General features: G+C 44.3%; 1 non-coding gene across 1 annotated transcript; it reads left to right on the forward strand.

Annotated features, from left to right (window-relative positions):
* Positions 1 to 18,831: 18,831 nt before the first annotated feature.
* LOC120878313 lies at positions 18,832 to 18,938 on the forward strand. The gene has a single exon (XR_005724519.1). It is a non-coding gene; the product is annotated as a U6 spliceosomal RNA (small nuclear RNA).
* The last annotated feature ends 352 nt before the right edge of the window (positions 18,939 to 19,290 follow it).

Raw genomic sequence — 19,290 nt, forward strand, 5'->3', positions numbered from 1 at the left:
AGGACAATAATAGATGGAGAAATATACCATGTTCATGGATTGGAAGAATCAACATAGTGAAAATGAGTATCCTACCCAAAGCAATCTACAGATTCAGTGCAATCCCTATCAAGCTACCAGCGATATTTTTCACAGAGCTAGAACAAATAATTTCAAGATTTGTATGGAAATACAAAAAACCTCGAATAGCCAAAGCAATCTTGAGAAAGAAGAATGGAACTGGAGGAATCAACTTGCCTGACTTCACACTCTACTACAAAGCCACAGTCATCAAGACAGTATGGTACTGGCACAAACATAGAAATATAGATCAGTGGAACAAAATAGAAAGCCCAGAGATAAATCCACACACATATGGACACCTTATCTTCCACAAAGGGGGCAAGAATATACAATGGAGTAAAGACAATCTCTTTAACAAGTGGTGTTGGGAAAACTGGTCAACCACTTGTAAAAGAATGAAACTAGATCACTTTCTAACACCACACACAAAAATAAACTCAAAATGGATTAAAGATCGAAACGTAAGATCAGAAACTATAAAACTCCTAGAGGAGAACATAGGGAAAACACTCTCCGACATAAATCACAGCAGGATCCTCTATAATCCACCCCCCAGAATTCTGGAAATAAAAGCAAAAATAAACAAATGGGATCTAATTAAAATTAAAAGCTTCTGCACAACAAAGGAAAGTATAAACCAGGTGAAAAGACAGCCTTTTGATGGGAGAAAATAATAGCAAATGCAGCAACTGACAAACAACTAATCTCTAAAATACACAAGCAACTTATGCAGCTCAATTCCAGAAAAATAATCCAATCAGAAAATGGGCCAAAGAACTAAATAGACATTTCTCCAAAGAAGACACACGGATGGCTAACAAACACATGAAAAGATGCTCAGCATCACTCATTATTAGAGAAATGCAAATCAAAACCACAATGAGGTACCACTTCACACCAGTCAGAATGTCTGCGATCCAAAAGTCTGCAAGCAATGAATGCTGGAGAGGGTGTGGAGAGAAGGGAACCCTCCTACACTGTTGGTGGGAATGTAAACTAGTACAGCCACTATGGAGATCAGTGTGGAGATTCCTTAAAATATTTCAAATAGAACTACCTTATGACCCAGCAATCCCCCTGCTGGGCATACCCACCGAGGAAACCAGAATTGAAAGAGACACATGTACCCCAATGTTCATCGCAGCACTGTTTATAATAGCCAGGACATGGAAACAACCTAGATGTCCATCAGCAGATGAATGGATAAGAAAGCTGTGGTACATATACACAATGGAGTATTACTCAGCCATTAAAAAGAATACATTTGAATCAGTTCTGATGAGATGGATGAAACTGGAGCCGATTATACAGAATGAAGTAAGCCAGAAAGAAAAACACCAATACAGTATACTAACATATATATGGAATTTAGAAAGATGACAATGATGACCCTGTATGCGAGACAGCAAAAGAGACACAGATGTGTAAAGCAGACTTTTGGACTCTGAGGGAGAGGGAGAGGGTGAGATGATTTGGGAGAATGGCATTGAAACATGTATACTATCATGTAAGAAACGAATCACCAGTCTATGTCCGATGCAGGATACAGGATGCTTGGGGCTGGTGCACAGTGATGACTCAGAGAGATGTTATGGGGAGGGAGGTGGGAGGGGGGTTCATATTTGGGAACGTATGTACACCCGTGGTGGATTCATGTCAATGTATGGCAAAACCAATTCTGTATTGTAAAGTAAAATAAAGTAAAAATAAAAATTAAAAAATAAATCATGTCTTGTCCTGTCTGGTTTCAAGACCTGAACTCAGATAAATGGGGAAGGAGTGCCCTCTTGTGTCCTTTCTCTGCCAGTGTCAGTGACTAAAAATGGTAGTTGAGAAATGACCATTTCACTCTAAGGACAACAAATGCCAGTCACGTGTCTACTGGGTAAAAGAACTTGTGAAAATATGGATAGAGTGAAGCTAGGGCATTTAAAGAAATCTCAATCTAGAAGGGATAGAGGAACAAAACACATGCAGAAATAACAATAGAAGACATATGCAAAATGAATGGATTATCTATTAACAGTGCAGGAATTAGGTCAAGGTTCACATCAAAATATAAGCGTGGCTGGCTACAAAGGAGCTCGGGTTGGCTCTCGGGTTTCTTTTAAGGCTTCAGTTCTAGAAGGTCACTGACCTAGGAGGGCAGCCTCCCTGTTGGGACCCCTTTCATGGTTGTCAGTTTTCTAGAGTTGCTTTGGAGATTTAGACAAGCTTGCTGTACACTCCCATCTTTGGGAGGGAGGCCCTGGAGACTCCTCCTGTGTTCCTTTCTTCCGTGTAGTATCCTGCTCATGGCTACCTGTCTCTTGAGTTTCATCTCCTTCCCTCAACCCTCTGGGCTTCCCTGATGGCTCAGATGGTAAAGAATCTGCCTGCAATGCAAGAGACCCAGGTTCGATCCCTGGGTGGGGAATATCCTCTAGAGAAGGAAATGGCAAACCACTTCAGTATTCTTGCCTGGAGAATCCCATGGACAGAGGAGCCTGGTGGGCTTGAAAAGAGTCAGACACAACTTACAGACTAACACACACCTCCACACCTCCCTAAACAGGCTGTTGATGGGCACACTGTCTCCATAGCCTTGATGCTCACAGAGATAATTATACAGAAAGTACGTTTGCAGGTTTCATCAGTGTGGGGACCAGTTACAGAGGATGAAGATGCTCTCTTGAAAACCTTGCTCCATCAGGCAAGTAGCCTTCAGGTGGCCTCTTAGGGCCCTGAAGGAGACAGTCCTTACCTTGTCTGCACCCTGCTGGACTGCTGAATAAAGACAGAATCAAGGCATGGCTGTACACCGACCGCATATCCAACTGGGTAGAAACTAGGGAGCTCATTGGTGGAAAGAGCCATTCTTCAGGGTCAGACACAGGTAGGTTTTTAATTTTTTTAAATATATCTTCTTAAAATATTTACTTATTTAATAATTTTGGGTCATACTCTGTGTAGCATCTGGGATCTTAGTTTCCTGACCAGGGATTGAGCCCACACCTCCTGCACTGGGAGGTGGAGTCTTTTTTAAAAAATTATTTATTTATTTTGGCTGCACTGTTTTCATTGCTGTGTAGGCTTTTCTCTAGTTGTGGTGACTGGGGACTACTCACTAGTTGTGGCACTCACGCTTCTTACTGCAGTGGGTTTTCGTGTTGTAAAGCACAGGCTCTAGGGTGCATGGGCTTTGGTAGTTGTGTTCGGTGGAATCTTCCCCAACCAAGGATCAAACCCATGTCCCCTGCATTGGCAGGCGGACTCTTAAACACTGGACCACCAGGGAAGTCCCCACAGTTGGGTTTAAAGCTCAGCTCTGCTGCTCTGTGTCCGTGGCCCCCGAGGGCATGTTACTTTATTGCCATTCAGCAGCTCTGAGATGGGAATAAGTCCCCACCTCCCTCTCTGGTAAGATTCTCATGAAGCTTAAACAAGACAGAGTAAACAGACCTTGAGGAAGTATCTAGCATCATAAATGCCCCTCTGCTTCCCCCTCTCACCCCAAACCTCCTCCCCAACCTGAGCATGCTGTGGCAGTCTCTTGGCTGCGTGGGCCCGAGACGTCTGGGGCAGTTGCACAACAACTGAGATTTTAGGTCACCAAGAGCAGTCTGGGAAGCAGAAGAAAGGCTGCTTTGTTTTGTATTCTCACGCAGGGTGCAGTAGGGAAAGTATTTCCAAACTGTCTTAATTACTTCCCAAGCCTTTTTCCAATTGCCCAAGCCAGAAACCTGGGAGTCATCCATGATTGCTCCTTCTCTCTCACCTCCCATACGTGTATTTCTAAGGCCTGTTACTCCTCCTTAAGATATTCCAAATCCTCTGGGTCTCTCCATCTCCTTCCATCCTTTTACTTTCACTCTCCATCACTGTTCCCTGGAAAACCACCACAGCTTCCTGAATGGCCCTCAATATCGTCCCTCTTCCTCATCACCCAGTGGATAGAGCTCTTTCTAAATGCAAGTCTCTGGGGATGATGGGAGAAGTTGGGAGATTGGGGCTGGCACATATACACTACTGATTTGCGTGCATGCCTTGCTAAGTCCCTTCAGTCATCTCCGACTCTTTGCGACCCCATGAACTGTAGCCCACCAGGCTCGTCTGTCAGTGGGATTCTCCAGGCAAGAATATGAGAGTGGATTTTCATGCTCTCCTTCAGGGAATCTTCCTGAACCACAGATTGAACCTGTGTCTCTTAGTCACCTGCATTGGCAGGCAGGTTCTTTACCACCAGCACCACCTGGGAAGCCCCACACTATTAACGCTATATATATAATAGATAACTAATGAGAATCTTCTATAGAGCACAAGGAACTCTACTCACTGCCCCGTGGTGACCTAGATGGGAAGGATATCCAAAAAAAGACAGCAAGGAGATCCAAACCAGTTAATCCTAAAGGACATTAACCCTGAATATTCATTGGAAGGACTGATGCTGAAGTTCCAATACTTTGGCTACCTGAAAAGCCAAACTCACTGGAAAAGACCCTGATGCTGGAAAAGATTGAAGGCAGGAGGCGAATGGGTTGACAGAGGATGAGATGGTTGGATGGCATCACCGACTCAACGGACATGAGTTTGAGCAAACTCCAGGAGATGATGAAGGACTAGGCAGCCTGGCGTGCTTCAGTCCATGGGGTTGCAAAGAGTCAGATATGACTGGACAATAATATGTACAGCAAAGTGTATAGCAGAAACTAACACAACATTGTAAAGCAGTTATACTCTGATAAAAATTTTAAAATAAATAAAGTCACATTGCAGATTACAGAAAATAACTAAATAAATAAATATTACAATAACTTGCTGTAGAAAAAAAAAAATCTGGTCTCAGCAAGTTGCTCCCATACTTAAGATCACTTACTGATTACTTGCTTCCTGGCAGCTCAGTTGGTAATGAATCTGCCTACAGTGCAGGAGACCCTGGTTGGATTCCTGGGTGGGGAAGATCCCCTGGAGAAGGGATAGGCTACCCACTCCAGTATTCTTGGGCTTTCTTGGTGACTCAGGTGGTAAAGAATCCGCCTGCAATGCAGGAGACCTGGGTTCAGTCCCTGGGTTGGGAAGATCCCCTGGAGGACGGCATGGCAACCCACTCAAGTATTCTTGCCTGGAGAATATCCATAGGCTGTATAGTCCATGGGATCGAAAGAGTCAGACCTGACTGATCAAGGACGCACAGCACAACAGTACTGAGTATTCAACTAGCTCCAAAAGAAAGCCTTACCTCCTGAGCATGGCTCAGTTCCTGTTTGGGCTCCTGCCTATTTTTCCAGCTTTTTCCCATCAACCTTGCCGCAACCCTCCTCCTCCGTGCACCAGCTCTACTGCACTATTTACACCTCTACATATAAGGCTCCAGAGAAGGAAATGGCACCTCACTCCAGTACTCTTGCCTGGAAAATCCCAGCCTCATGAGCTGCCATCTATGGGGTCACATAGAGTCAGACACTACTGAAGTGGCTTGGCAGCAGCAGCAGCTAAGAGCTTTCCCAGATGTGGGGGTTTTAGTGCTAAAACCAGGACAGCCCCGGGCAAACCAGGATCCTGGTCACCCTAGTTCTGTGTATCATCTTCCTCAATCCTGAATGCTACCCCTTGTCTGTCCCGTCCCATGTTTACTATCCAATACTCCTCATCCTCCGTTTCTGCTTGCACATCACTTCTGCAGCCCCCAGGGAGTGGTTTATTCATCCTATCTAGGCGCTCTGGGGCTTCCCAGGAGGCACTGAACAGAAAGTGACAGTGTTAGTCGCTCAGTCGTCTCCTGACTCTTTTGCGACCTCATGGACTGTAGTCTGCCAGGCTCCTCTGTCCATGGAATTCCCAGGCAAGACTACAGGTACCCATGCCCTCCTCTGGGAGATCTTCCTGACCAAAGGATAGAACCCAGGTCTCCTGCATTACAGGTGAAATCTTTACCACCTGAGCCACCAGGGTGCTAGTGGAAAAGAGCCCACTGCCAATTCAGGAGTTCCAAGAGATGTGGGTTCAATCCCTAGGTCTGGAGAAGGAAGTGGCAATCAACTCCAGTATTCTTGCCTGGAGAATCCCATGGATAGAGGAGCCTGGCAGGCTACAGTCCATGGGGGTGTCAAAGAGCCAAACATGACTGAGTGACTTAGCACAAATGCTCAAGCTCTCCTGGCAGTGACCACTGTGTTCCAACAGCTACTCTGTCTCTCTTCAAGTTATAAACTCATTAAAGACGGAGACAGTTGTTTTTATTTTTTTTTTCCTTCTACCTATAATCTCAGAGCCTAGCAGAGATTCTGGCACACAGTAGGTGTGCAATGAAGTTTTCTTGATTTAATGACTATCAGTATCAACGTATCAAGTGTCATCTATTTCATATCACCACGTGGGATGTTATGGACTGAATGGGTCCCCTCCAAAACTCATATGTTGAAGTCTTAACCCCCAGAGGGGCTGTTTTTGGATGTGGGGCCTTTAAGGAAATGCATGAGTGTGTGCTAGCTGGCTGAGTCGCCTCTAACTCTCTGCAACCCCATGGACTGTAGCCTGCCAGGCTCCTCTGTCCATGGGATCTTCCAGGCAAGAATACTGGAGTGGGTTGCCATTTCCTCCTCCAGGGGATCTTCCTGACTCAGGGATCAAGCCTGTGTCCCAATGCAGGGGGCCTGGGTTTGATCCCTGGTCAGCAAACTAGATCCTACATGCCACAACTAAGCCCTGGTGTGATCAAACTTTTTTTTTTTTTTTAATTCAAGTAACACTAAATTCAACACTATACTTTAAAAAGAGCATGTGCAGATTAAGCCTATTCCTGTTACAGTCACTCTATCTATGTAGCCCTCTGTCCATCCTTCTATCTGTATTTGTTATAATGGTGGTCATCAACTGTGGATATTTGTAGTATTTCTGTGATCATAAAATCAGGATGATTTGAACTTAGGAAAAAAAAAAAGAAGAGACACCAAAAGATCACTCTTTCTCCCCCTCTCTCCATCCTCCTTGCTTTTTTGCCCTGCAAAGTTACCCAGGAAAGACCACATGAGCACACACTGAAAAGGCAACCCAAAGGGAGCTCTCAGCAGACATCCACCCTGTCAACACCGGGTCTCAGGCTCCCAGCCTCCAGAGTGGTGAGAAAACAAATTTCTGTTGTCAAAACCACCAGCCTATGGTATTTTGTTATGGCAGCCCCAGCGTGATAACACAGGGGACATACCCACTTCATATAACCATGCTGTAACCATTGATGGGTGCGGTCACACAGGCACCCTCCTGAGGCAGAGAGCTGCTTTCTATTCCAAAACAGTTCCAGTAACACTTCCCATCCCATTTTAAGACCATAGGTGTTCAACATGACAAGATTGACAAACATATTTTTCTATCATTCTGCTTGACTTCTGCAAACAAGTATCTTAGAATGGTAACTACTGGGACTGGAAATGGTTACATGAATATGTGGTTCAGTTTCGAATGTATGACTAATATTTTTTGCAGCTAAGTAGAATTTTCTGTTTTCCAATGATACTTTAAAGCCCATTTATGTTATAGGTTTCCCTGGTGGCTCAGATGTAAAGCGTCTGCCTACAATGCGGGAGACCCGGGTTCGATCCCTGGGTTGGGAAGATCCGTTGGAGAAGGAAATGGCAACCCACTTCAGTACTGTTACCTGGAAAATCCATGGACAGAGGAGCCTAGTAGGCTAGTCTATGGGGTAGCAAAGAGTCGGACACGACTGAGCAACTTCACTTTCACTTTTCCTTTCTATGTTACCTGACAATGCATAATTAATTCCTCCTTTGGAAATATCTCTGTTTTCTCCACTGAGCTGGTGATTCTTCATCGTCCCACTCAAATCCTACCACTCTCCTCCCACCACTGGCCATGCTTGTCAGCCCATTCCCTGCCTCAAAGCCTGAAATCTACAAGCTGCAGCTCCCAGGCTTCACTGTTCTCAGTTCCTCTTTCTCGGTTCTTGACCACAGGGAAGAACTATCACAGTGTGAAGGGAGGAGTGTGAAGGGAGGGGAGGGAGAGGGATGGGTCTTCTCCCTCCCTCTCTGCCAAAACCTGGTCTCCACCATGGGTGCCTTCCTCTGTCATATAGCACCCATGCTGGGCTGCCCCTCTTCTACAACCACAGCTCTGGATGGGTTCTAAGAATAGCACACCCTTTCTCTTTTGCTTCTCCAGGCCCAAGGATGATAGAGGCTTCTGCTATTAATAGTTCCCAGTGGCTTCTCCGTTCATCTTGATTCTCTTTACCTTGCCCACAGTGTGAATTAAGGGTTGAGTTGTAACGCCTGCCCCCCATTCCTATGTTGAAGTTCTAACCCCCAAGACTTCAGAATGTGACTGTCTTAGGAGAGTGTCTTCAGAAAGGTAATTAAAGTTAAACAAAGTCATACAGGAGGACCCTAATCCAATCTGACTTGCGTCCATATAATAAGAGGCCCAGGTGGCACTAGTGGTAAAGAACCCGCCTGCCAAAGCAGGAGACATAAGAGATGTTGATTCAATCCCTGGGTCCAGAAGATCACCTTGGAGGAGGGCATGGCAACCCAATCCAGTATTCTTGCCTGGAGAATTCCATGGGCAGAGGAGGCTGGCAGGCTACAGTCCATGGGGTCGCAAAGAGTCAGACACAACTGAACAACTTAGCATATGCACAGTAAGAGAAGATTAGGACACCGACATACAGAGAAGGAAGACAGTCTGTGGGGAAAGCAACCGTCTGCAAGCCAAGGAGAGAGGCCTCAGAAGAAACCAACCCTGCCTACATCTTAATCTTGGACTTCCCAGCCTCCAGAAAATAAATGTCTGTTGTTTTTGAGCCACTCATCAATGGTAGCAGTGGTTTAGTCATTCAGTCGTATCCAACTCTTTGTGACCCTGTGGGCTATAGCCCACCAGGCTCCTCTGTCCATAGGATTTCCCAGGCAAGAATACTGGAGTGGGTTGCCATTTCCTTCTCCAGGGCTTCTTCCCAAACCAGGGATCAAACCCAAGTCTCCTGCATTGAATGCTGTTTCTTTACCTCTGAGACATCAGGGAAGCCCACTTATCAATAGTACTTTTGTTACAGCAGCCTAAACAGACTAAGACTTTGTCACAGTAGCCCCAGCAAACTATGACACCACAGTCAATTATCCCATCTCTAAACCGCTTTTGGAGCCTTGGAGATGTGCTGGTTATATCCTTCTTGGACCTGGTCTCGCACAGCCAGCGTCACCAAGGACTATCCATTCCATGGTATCTATCATCACATTCCTAAGTTTATAAATATGTCAACATTTGTGCTGTGAATACCTGTTCCTGAAATACTGCAGGCTTGCTTTCACAATAAGGTTCCTAAAACATTTCTAAGCAAGGAGCCAAGTGACATCCAAGTCTTTGTGTAGAGCATCTTGTCATTTTGGAAAAATCTTTTCACATTTTTTACATCAGCTGCTACTGGAAGGCCTGGGGTGATGACTGAAGTCCAGAGAGCCTCTGGAGATGCTGTGTGAGAGTTTTTGTTGCTTCTTCAGTGACTGGGAGGCCCAGTGGCTGGTGAGGAAGCCAAGCAAGGTGAGCTAGAACGTGTAAGGAGGCTCTGGGTTCTGCATTTAAGGAGATTGATGGAGAAAAAAAGATACTGCTAGAGTGAGAATTGTTAGAACAGCAGAAAAAGCTATCTAATTCAACTTATTTAAGGAATATAAAGGGCTTCCCTAGTAGCTCAGTAGTAAATGATCCACCTGCCAAGCGGGAGATGTGGGTTTAATTCCTGGGTTAGGAAGATTTCTGACAGAAAGGAATGGCAACCCACTCCAGAGTTCTTGCCAGGAGAATTCCATGCACAGAGGAGCATGGGGCTACAATCCACAGGGTTGCAAAAGAGGCGGACACAACCTAGTTACTAAACAACAACAAAGTATAAAACAATTTTATAAAATCATAGGACGGGATGGGATTTATTGAGACGTCCCAGTTTTACCACCTTCCCCCTCATGCAACCCCTCAAGTATTGAGTTACTCCTAATAAATACATTTCTTTGTCTCCAAAGCACTTTCACAACCATATTTCATTTGAGCCTCAAGGAAATTGTGTAAGGTAGATAGGGAGGTATTAACGTCTCCATTTTACAAATAAATGAAACTGAAGAGCAGGTAGTTGAAATGCCAGCGTTCAAGGAGCTAAAAGGTGTTAGAGCTGGGTCTGGAGACTCGTGATCCTGAGACCAGGTGGGTAGTGAGAGAGTTCACATCATTTACCCTCCCTGCTAATCTGGGCAGGTGCGCAAAAGACTGATGTCACAGGTGGACATTCCATCCAAAACTCACAGCGAGGAAGGACTTCTCAACATCTGGCCATGAGCAGAAAAGGCAGAGGAAGGGAGAAGAGAGTGAGAGAAAGACATAATATGAGCTGAGTTTACAGGGAGCAGAACGGGGCACATGCACTCTTATCTCAGCCCCGAATGGGCAAAGCAACACAGGAGAGCAAGCAGATGTACAGAGGCTGAGCCTCTCCAAACACGGTCCCCCTGCCAACTCCATGTTCAGCTGGCAGGTCCCAGGAGTCAGGTCATTCGTTACCTCCCTCTAATGCTCTGATGGATATGTGCCGGGAGCCAGCGTGAGGAATTCCACCCGTGACAAGATCATGCGGCAGAGCTCTGATGGCAAGGCTAATCAGACCTCAGGTTTTCCCCCTGGAATTTCCTGAGCATCCACCCCCCAATAAATAAGAATCTGCCCGCTTTTCCACTTTTCTGGCATTCTCTGGAAAAAGTCAATTCAGGGCTTTAGTCTTCTGCATTTGAAAGAGTGTTTCAATCCAAAAACCCCTCTGATGGCTTTCTAGCCTGCCTGCAGGACTCATACAGCTGCGCATGTGATTGTTTGAGGCCTCCCAACTGCGGGAGGCACAGGAAGCTTAAAACATCCTAGGAATGTTGAGGCTTCCGAGGAGTCAAAATCATTAGAATAGGACCGATTAAAGGTTTCATTTATTGAGCCAATACTTGCTGGCAAATTCTCATATCTTTTTATTTTTAGGTATAGTTGGTATATAGAAAAACAGGTAGTAGACCTGGTATTAGCAACACTAGATCTTTGAGTTAAGTACTTTCTTTGTTATAACCCACTGCACCTTTGTTCTATAGGAATGTAACTTTTTTGTGCTTTGAGGGTGATGCAGAGTAAAGAGGAAATACTTCTAGGGAAAAGGAGTTTTCTGGACAATTATCCAGGAAGAGAGCCATAAAAATGTTAACAAGCCTCTTGGCCAGAAGATAATGTAAACCACCTGAGACCTTTTGTATACAGGAGGGTATGCAAAAAGAAAGCCTTGTCTCAATGAGGGTCAGGACTGCTGCCCCTGCATAACTCTTTTTCTTTATGTACAACTTGGGGTATATAAGCTGATTTTGAAAAATAGTTTTTGGAGTCTTGCACCGATGCTGGACTTCCCCATATCGTTCTCTTCTTTTTCCGGCTGAATTCCCACCTGGAGCAGGGAGGCTCATCATGTCTACTTATTTGTCCCGGCTTCTAAGATCCGTAAGAGAGAGAGCCCAAGGCGGGGCACTCTCCGATATTCAAACAGATGCCGGTGGCCCTACGTAGATGGTGCAAGTTCCTTGTCTGGAACTTTATTGGTCTTCCACATAATCCAAGTTATTCAGCCCTCTTTCTCTACTTAATTTTCCTACTATACTATTGTTTCTTAATCTAATCTTATATTAATAAACAAAAAAGTTTTCCTCGCCGACACCGTCCACCCTTCGAATTCCCTGGATCCACCGGGGCTGGGAATATGTTTGCAACACACAGGGTTTCCATTAATCTGGGGAAATTCCTACTTTAGGCTTTCACTGAATCAGAAATTGCTTCAGCCATGACCGCTATCTCCAGTGAACTGGGTCCCTCTTCCTCCACAGAGATGCTCCACACAGGCTGGTCTCGCCTGCACCCTCCACCTGCCTGTCTCTCTCTCTCTATTTTTTTTTTTAATTGGAGGATAATTGCCTTACAATGTTGTAGTTCTCTCTGCCATACATCAATGTTAATCAGTCATAATTATATATATATATATATATATATATATATAATCTCCCCACCCTCTTGAGCCTCCCTCCCCCTGCATTCCACCCCTCTAGGTCATCACAGAGCTCCAGGTTGGGCTCCCTGTGCTATATAGCAGCCTCCCACAAGTTATGAGCATACATGGGACTTCCTTTGTGGTTAAAATAGTAAAGAATCTTCCTGCAATGCAAGAAACCCAGGTTTGATCCCTGGATTGGGAAGATCTCCTGGAGAAGGGAATGGCAACGCACTCCAGTATTTTTGCCTGGGAAATCCCATGGACAGGGGAGCTTGGTGGGCTGCAGTCCATGGGGTTTCAAAGAGTCAGACACATCTGAGTGACTTTGAGAGTGAGTGAGTGTATATACATCAGTGCTACTTTCTCAATTTGTCCTAACCTCTCCTTCCCCCGCCGTGTCCACAAGTCCATTCCCTACATTTGCATCTCCATTTCTTCTCTATAAGTAGGTTCATAAGTACTGTTTACCTAGATTCTGTATATATGTGTGGTGCATACATGCTAAGTCGCTTTGGTTGTGACTTTGGTCATACAGATCCCATAGACTGTAGCTTGCCATAATGTATATCATACATGCATTAATATACAATATTTGTTTTTCTCTTTCTGACTTACTCACTGGCTCTCTTTACTCCTTCTCTACATCTATCCTTGGAGGCCCACCTTCTCCAAGAAGCTTGAGTGTTTCATCTCTCAGGGATTTTTGTCTCAGTTGTATTCCTGAAGCTATTACCATGCAGACCCTGAAACTTAGCACTGAGCATATGCTCTTCAGGACTAGATCTCTGATGAGATGTCAGCCCCCAGAGAATCAAGCTGGAATCCCACACCCTACTGAATCTATGCTCCTACCTTTAGTAGATCCATGCATGTTAGCTGTGACTTTTCTGGGAAAGAGTAGGCAAAACTAGGGTTAAACACAGCCAGTCATTGGAATCCAAGAGTAAAGGAGGAAGGAGTGTGAATTAATTGTCTTCCCGTGTTGGAAGTTTTCAGTGTTATTTCAAGATCTGTGTACAGTCAGCATTCTCATGTTGCTCTAAGATTAGCACAACATAAGAGAACAGCAGCCTTACTTAGTGCTATTTTAGGAACAAGGAAAGTAAAATAATACCTTCCAAATGGAGGAACAGTCTAGCTTTCTGTGACACAAGAATGGACTCTTTAACACTCCGGCTGTAACAGTTTCAAATGGAATCCTATTACAGTGCAAAGTATATTTATCACTGTATTTGAGGAATCCCTTCTCCTAAGTCCACCCAGGGGGAGATCCACAGGCCCAGGCAGGCTCCTTCCAAGCTCTCCTTTTCCACCCTGGCAGGTCCCAGGGACTCCCCTGCCCCACCACCTCTCCTCTTGGTAACTGTCACCACCTACCCAAGCTGTCAAGTTTCTTACCCCTTCCTGAGGGGCTCTGGAAGCTGGCCTCTTTATGCCCACCTGTTGGACTGCACCTCACAGGCCTACAAAGCCTGCATTTGCCCAGCTTCAAGACTGAAGAAAGCCTGGATTGGGCAACAGAGGGCTTCCCTGGTGGCTCAGCGGTGAAGAATCCACTAGCAATGCAGGAAACACAGGAGATGGGGGTTCAATCCCTGGGCCAGGAAGATCCCCTGGAGAAGGGAATGGCAAACCCACTCCAGTGTCCTTGACCGGAGAATCCCATGAACAGAGGAGCCTGCCAGGCTACAGCCCATAAAGTTGCAAAGAGTCAGGCATGACTGAAGTGCCTTAGCATGCACACATGCATCAGGCAACAGAGACATCAGTGGTTTGACAGATAGGGAGCTTCTGTGTCTGAAGCAAAGTCTTAGAGTGACACCCCCACCCTGTGCAGCAGACACCTTCAGCACATGGCTGCAGTCTTTACTCCTGGTGGAGGGGGAGATTGCCAGTTACAGGGGAGTGGATGTCAGTTGGGCTCATCGCTTACCAGGGAAACCAACAGAAGGGCACACCCCTCACCGCCCCTTTGATAAGAACAATCACTAGCTGGTGCCCAAGGTAAGTATGTAGGAAGGCCAGAGTAAGTGTAAATGATGCAGGCACTGCTCAAGCAAGGGGTGGACAGAGAGCAAGGGAACAGTCATCTTGAGTGGGCTTGTCAGCCACCACCCTTCCTGGTTGTCCCTGAAAAAAAAAAGCTTGTAGACTCTCTTCATTTTAAGACTTTAATGCCCATCATAACAAGAGGAAAGACAAAATATGGGGAATTACATGTGTGTGTGTGTGTGTGTGTGTATCCAGTGGCTAAGTTGTGTTTGACTCTTTGCAACCCCGTGGATTTTAACCTGCCAGGCTCCTCTGTCCATGGAACTTTCCAGACAAGAATACTGGAGTGGGTTTTCATTTCCTCCTCCAGGGGATCTTTCTGACCCAGGGATCAAACCTGTATCTCCTGCCTGCATCTCCTGCATTGGTAGGTAGATTTGTTACTACCTGAGCCACCTGGGAAGCTTGACGAAATTTACAAATAGTACAAATCTGACAGTCTTGAGTTTGGTCCAGAGCATCTGATGATCTGGTTGAAATAACTGGAAATTTCTTTTATGCCAACACTGGGTGTTGTAAGCAGATAAGGAAGGGGGATCCCTGGATAAAGAGAATCAGGTATGACCTCTTTGACATAAGAGAACCCATTTTGGTTCAAGACATCTTGTGATCTAAGCCTGGACACAATGCTTGCCGTTAAACAGGTCTCAGTAATTAATGAGCTTAAGGGAAGAAAGGACTGTAGGAACAAAGGGAAAACAGTCAAGAAACAATGGGTCTAGGACTCCCCTGGTGGTCCAGTGGCTAAGATTCTGAGCTCCCAGTGCAAAGGGGCTAGGGTTCCATCCTTGGTCAGGGAACTAGATCCCACATGCCACAACTAAGAGTTTGCACGCCCCAACTAAAGATCCTGCATGCTGTATAATGTGGCCATTAAAAAAAAATTGTCCACATTAAAATATATATACCTTAAATTTTTTTTAAATAGAGAAATAGAGGTGAGCAAGAAATAATCAACACAGCAACAGGCCTGTTTTTGCTCTTCATTTGTCTTTAGCTCTGGGGTAAAACCATCAGTTGTGGAGGTAAGGCTAAGCAGAAAATTTTAGCCAGGGTTTTGAAATTTAAGTCCAAGATTATATGATGGCACCATTCAGCCTCCCAAGTAGGTGACATAAAATCAGGATGTGCCACCAGATGTGCACAGGAAATAGATTTCCTATGGTTGTTTGTTAGTAGGGACTATGAATTTACATTTCAAGGCATCCATGTCTGAAAAAATTGGCTTCTAATGTAGTTTGCTATAAAAAGCCAAACTATTTAATACAAAGGGTTATACACGTGCACATACATATAGACTACATATGCAAACATATATATTTTTTAAAGATTTTTTTGATGTGGGCCATTTTTTAAGTTGTTTATTGAATTTGTTACAATATTGCTTCTGTTTTTTGTTTTGGTCTTTGAGCAGTGAGGCATGTGGGATCTTGGTACCACCATCAGGGATTGAACCTGCAGCCCCTACATTGGAAGGCACAGTCTTAACCACGGCACCACCAGGGAAGTCCGTTTTGTTTAACACTTAAGTAAAAACAAGAAGCCATTTGGCCCCAGTCTAAATATTCAGGGAAAGAAGCAAGTAGAATTACTCCTGTTGGAAATGCCATGTTAAATTATTATGCGTAGCATGATCAAACAAGAGGCCACAAGACAGAACAAGCAAACTATGCTCTTTCAGAGGTAAAAGAAGCAAAGATACTAAGTCATGGTCCTTTCTGAGAATTAATTTTGCCCCCAGGATTCTTAGCAATTAGGTCTTTTCATCTTGGAGGTATCAGAGGCAGAGGAAGGCACACAGCACCAAATCCATGGCACAGAGTTCAACACATAGTATTCTACCTGGGGGCATGGAATCAAACACCCAGCACTGAGAAGGAATCATGCACAGACACAAGATTTATGGAGGCCATGCAGGGAAAGAAAATATATGGGTTACATGTCATACCGCTCTGGATGCAACCATTTTTCACACAGCAGAAACTGTGAGAGAGAAGACAAAGGAGAAAGACAAAGAAAAGCGGGGAGGGGCTTTCCCTGGTGGTCCAGTGGTTAAGAATCTGCCTTCCAATGCAGGGAACGAGGGTTTGATCCCTGGTGGGGGAACTAAGATCCTACAAGCCACAGGGCAATTAAGTTTGCAAGTCATAACTACTGAGCCTGGGAGCCACATCTAGAGAGAAGTCCACGCCCCAAAATGAAAGATCCCACATGCCACAATTAAGACCCACCATAGCCAAAAAAAAAAAAAAATGGAGAAGGCAATGGCACCCCACTCCAGGAAAATCCCATGGATGGAGGAGCCTGGTGGGCTGCAGTCCATGGGGTCGCTAAGAGTCGGAAATGACTGGGTGACTTCACTTTCACTTTCATGTATTGGAGAAGGAAATGGCAACCCACTCCAGTGTTCTTGCCTGGAGAATCCCAGGGACAAGGGAGCTTGGTGGGCTGCCGTCTATGGGGTCACACAGAATCAAACATGACTGAAGCGACTTAGCAGCAGCAGCATAGCCCAAAAAATTTGAATCAGTTCTAATGAGGTGTATGAAACTGGAGCCTATTATACAGAGTGAACTAAGCCAGAAAGAAAAACACCAATACAGTGTTTGCATCCAGTCCCATCACTTCATGGAAAATAGATGGGGAAACAGTGGAAACAGTGCCAGACTTCATTTTTGGGGGCTCCAAAATCACTGTAGATGGGTGACTGCAGCCATGAAATTAAAAGATGCTTACTCCTTGGAAGAAAAGTTATGACCAACCTAGATAGCATATTCAAAAGCAGAGACATTACTTTGCCGACTAAGGTCCGTCTAGTCAAGGCTATGGTTTTTCCTGTGGTCATGTATGGATGTGAGAGTTGGACTGTGAAGAAGGCTGAGCTCTGAAGAATTGATGGTTTTGAACTGTGGTGTTGGAGAAGACTCTTGAGAGTCCCTTGGACTGCAAGGAGATCCAACCAATCCATTCTGAAGGAGATCAGCCCCGGTATTTCTTTGTAAGGAATGATGCTAAAGCTGAAACTCCAGTACTTTGGCCACTTCATGTGAAGAGTTGACTCATTGGAAAAGACTCTGATGCTGGGAGGGCTTGGGGGTGGGGGGAGGTGGCAGGAGGAGAAGGGGACGACAGAGGATGAGATGGCTGGATGGCATCACGGACTCGATGGATGTGAGTCTGAGTCAACTCCGGGAGTTGGTGATGGACAGGGAGCCCTGGCATGCTGCGATTCATGGGATCACAAAGAGTCGGACACGACTGAGAGACTGAACTGAACTGAACTGAACTGAACGCATATATATGGAATTTAGAAAGATGGTAACGATAACCCCATATGCGAGACAGCAAAAGAGACACAGTTGTATAGAACAGTCTTTTGGACTCTGTGGGAGAGGGAGAGGGTGGGATGTTTTGAGCGAATGGCATTGTAACATGTGTAATATTATATGTGAAACGAATTGCCATTCCAGGTTCAATGCAGGATACATGATGCTTGGGGCTGGTGCACTGGGATGACCCAGAGGGATGGTATGGGGAAGGAGGTGGGAGGGGGGTTCAGGATGGGGAACACGTGTACACCCATGGCAGAATCATGTTGATGTATGGCAAAACCAACACGATATTGTAAAGTAATTAGCCTCCAATTAAAATAAATTAATTTAAAAAATAAAATAGATTTTTAAAATCAAACAATATTGACCAGTAAAATATAAATTAAGCATTTACTATGTACAAAGCAATATCTTTTTTTAACTTTTTTATTTATTTATTTATTTAAATTAATTAATTAATTTATTTTTTATTTTACTTTACAATTCTGTATTGGTTTTGCCATACATTGACATGAATCCACCATGGGTGTACATGCGTTCCCAAACATGTGTTCAAATACACATCCAAAGTAGTATCTCTGTAGTCCTAGATTCTAAGAAATTTATATCTAATTGTGGAGATGAATTTATTCTCCTATGGAATTTCAATCAACCATCAATAAAACGCAAAATTTTAAAAATATATATTTATTTTTTTATTTTTATTTTTACTTTATTTTACTTTACAATACTGTATTGGTTTTGCAATACATTGACATGAATCTGCCACGAGTGTACATGAGTTCCCAAACATGAACCCCCCGCCCACCTCCCACCCCGTATCATCTCTCTGGAAGAAAAAGAAAAGTGGGGACAGTAAAGGTAAAATAGAGAAATAGAAGTTTGGAGCCTCCTCCTGGCCACCTGGCTGACCCCTCATCAGCAACTCAGCAGCCACTCAGCATCAGCACTCTCTCAGCATTCCTGCTGTCTCCATGGTTATTTAATGTGATTCTGATGGATGTCACTAATTTATGAACGCTTCCTCGAGCTGGGCACTGTTGTTGCTAATTCCATTTTCCAGATGAGAAAACAGTGCTTCTGAGATTGTTAACAACTTGTCCCAAATCACTGAGTTGCTAAAATTGTGGGATCAGGCATTGAACCTAGGCTGTTTCAGGCCCAAGCATGTGCTCTTGATGAGCAAAGTAAAAAATAAGATGGTGTTTAATGGAGGAGAATGTGAACATATATTGAGTACTTAATATATACCTGGTATGTAATCCTCACGACAGTCCTGCAAGGGAGGTATCATTATTCCCATTTTATCGATGAAGAAATTGAGGCTCAATGCTCAATTTAGCAGCATGTATACTTAAATTGGAATGATACAAAGAAGATTAGCATGGCCCCTGCTCAAGGATGACATGCAAATTAGTGAAGCATTTCATATTTTTATGGCAGAAACCATAACAACATTGTAAAGTGATTTTCCTCCAATTAAAAGATAAATTTAAAAAAGTATGAACAAAACAGAGAACATTTTTTAAAAATTGAGGCTCAGAGAGGTTAAGTAACTTATCTAAAGTTGCACTGCTTAGTAAAAGAGCCCCGGTCTGGGGCACTTCACCTCCTCTAAGTGTCTGTGCTGAGAGTTTTGTGCTTTCTCTCTGAAATAAACCCTGTTTGCTTGCTACCTTGGAAAAAAAAAATGCCAGGCCTCTCAGACTGCAAAGCCCATATTCCATTAAAAATAATTATTTATATATATATATATAGTTGTTTTGCTCCTAAATTTTATTTATTTAT

This window comes from Oryx dammah, unplaced genomic scaffold (assembly GCF_014754425.2).
Source record: "Oryx dammah isolate SB20612 unplaced genomic scaffold, SCBI_Odam_1.1 HiC_scaffold_18, whole genome shotgun sequence".
Taxonomy (NCBI): Eukaryota; Metazoa; Chordata; class Mammalia; order Artiodactyla; family Bovidae; genus Oryx; species Oryx dammah.